This window comes from Malurus melanocephalus, unplaced genomic scaffold (assembly GCF_030028575.1).
Source record: "Malurus melanocephalus ecotype Western Australia unplaced genomic scaffold, MMel_1.1 scaffold_860, whole genome shotgun sequence".
NCBI classification, from domain to species: domain Eukaryota; kingdom Metazoa; phylum Chordata; class Aves; order Passeriformes; family Maluridae; genus Malurus; species Malurus melanocephalus.
In genome coordinates, this window is record NW_026624092.1 from 79,441 (window position 1) to 81,452 (window position 2,012).

Sequence of the window (2,012 nt, forward strand, 5' to 3'; positions counted from 1 at the left end):
CCCGCCGCTCCCCTCTCCCGCCGCCCCGGCTCGGCCCCGCCGCTCCCCTCGGCCCCGCCGGTTCCTCCTGCCCGCGAAAGGACCCGAAAAGCGCCGCTTACTTGTTGGAGGTGCCGTGTAAGTTGGTGAGCAGCGTGAAGTTGTTCCTCACGCTTCTTAGGCTGGCCAGCACCTGAGGGAGACAAAACCGCGGGCGTCACCTTCTGCGCTTTAATGTTTRATAAAAACCATCCCAGGGGCCAACGTGCCGCCAACTCACCTGGGCGAAAGGTGTGACAATCAGGTCGTCTCCATGCCTAGGGAWAAACGGAGAAAACATATAAATTTCTGTAAAATTTACCTTTAAACAGAGCCCAATTCACCTCAGGGGAATGAGCGTTTTCCCAAGGGGATTTTCCTCATGTAGGGTTTAGTTAATACCACATAAAAACTTGTTCCTAATGAAAAGGTCACCGTGTGTATCCACACCAAGCTGGACTGGGAACGCCAGGCAATAAAAGCCAGGAAATTCAAAAGTTAAGGCTCACACTCRCACTGTGGTGGAAAAAAACCAACCGGAGTGGTGCGGGGAAAGGTCACCTTTGAATTTCCTGGCTTTTGTTGATCTCTGTCGCAGTCTTTAATCYCGTTCAGACGCCGGGTTTTGTCCGGCTGTTTTCATCATGGAAGATTTGAGCAGAAGTTCTGAGGAAAACACACCACTGCTGGCAGTAACAGGGAATTTTATTTTTTTTTCTGTTTCTTTTGGTGGTATTATTTATGGCACTTGTGCCGTATGGAAAATGTATGGAAAATCCTATGTGATTCCCTGTGTCCTGTCCCTCTATCCCTTGTCCCCTCTCCTGGAGCCCCTTTAGGCACTTTTAGGAACAACTTTGTCATMAATTCTATCATTAATCCCATAAATAATGACAGAATGCACTAAGCAAGGGCAGCAGAGGCAGCTCCAAGTGGCCACAGGGCCCTTTGGAGCACTGACCACTGGATCTCTCCAGTGCCACCATAAAACTCAACCCCTGTTCCTGACTCAGTTATTAGAGCTGTTAAACCTACAATTTATTTTAAATTATCTCCAYGATGATGGTGACTCTCTCCTGAGTRCCAACAGAGCCTCGATGCCCATAGTGGATGGCACTTCAGCTGCAGAGAGCCATGAATTTGGGGGAAATGATGGGATTCCCCCACCCCAGCACACTGCTGGGAATTGTTGCAACCCAYCGTTTACAAACACATTATTTGCATAATTTGAAGTGGTTCCTTCAATAAATATTTACTCCATTTTAACTCACAGCAGGGATATTTTCTTGCAGAATTCTCACGGATCTGGCTAATATTCAGATTTCCATTCCGTGACAAAACTTTCGCAACAGCTCAACTTTTTTTTTTTTTATGAGCGTTTTTTAATAGCCTAATGATCGCTTTAAAACTTTAAACTGTGCCTTTCAAAATAAAGGGCAGGGAATCCAGGGCACTCGCTAAAGCTGCAGACTCTGTGGATATTGATCCTCTCCAGCTCTGCCATCTGTCTCAGCTCATTTTCCAGTCAGTTCTAGGGAACAGCCCACCCCACAAAACAGGATGGGGAACAGCAATATTGTAAATATAAATACAGCACAACTCCTCTGTCATTCCAGGATATGGCTTTGAAAGCTCCTCTGCTGAATTCTGGAGAAAATGAGAATATTTGAAGGATGGGATGGGGGAGGATTTTGGAGAAAATGGGAATATTTGAAGGATGGGATGGGGGAGGATGTTGGAGAAAATGTGAATATTTGAAGGATGGTATCAGGGAGGATGTTGGAGAAAATGGGAATATTTGAAGAATGGGATTGGGGGAGGATGTTGGAGAAAATGGGAATATTTGAAGGATGGGATGGGGAGGATGTTGGAGAAAATGGGAATATTTGAAGGATATATGGGGGAGGATATTGGAGAAAATGGGAATATTTGAAGGATGGTATCAGGGAGGATGTTGGAGAAAATGGAAATATTTGAAGGATGGGATTGGGATA

The 2,012-nt window shown here is 45.7% G+C and overlaps 1 protein-coding gene across 1 annotated transcript in view; it reads right to left on the bottom strand.

The window, feature by feature from the left end:
- The window catches only part of PDE4B (phosphodiesterase 4B), a 57,816-nt gene extending 57,644 nt beyond the window's left edge, over positions 1-172 (bottom strand). The window contains exon 1 of the mRNA XM_057385720.1: positions 102-172. The gene's annotated coding sequence lies outside the window, so the exon portion shown is untranslated. The remainder of the gene's footprint in view (positions 1-101) is intronic.
- Between the last annotated feature and the right edge of the window lie 1,840 nt (positions 173-2,012).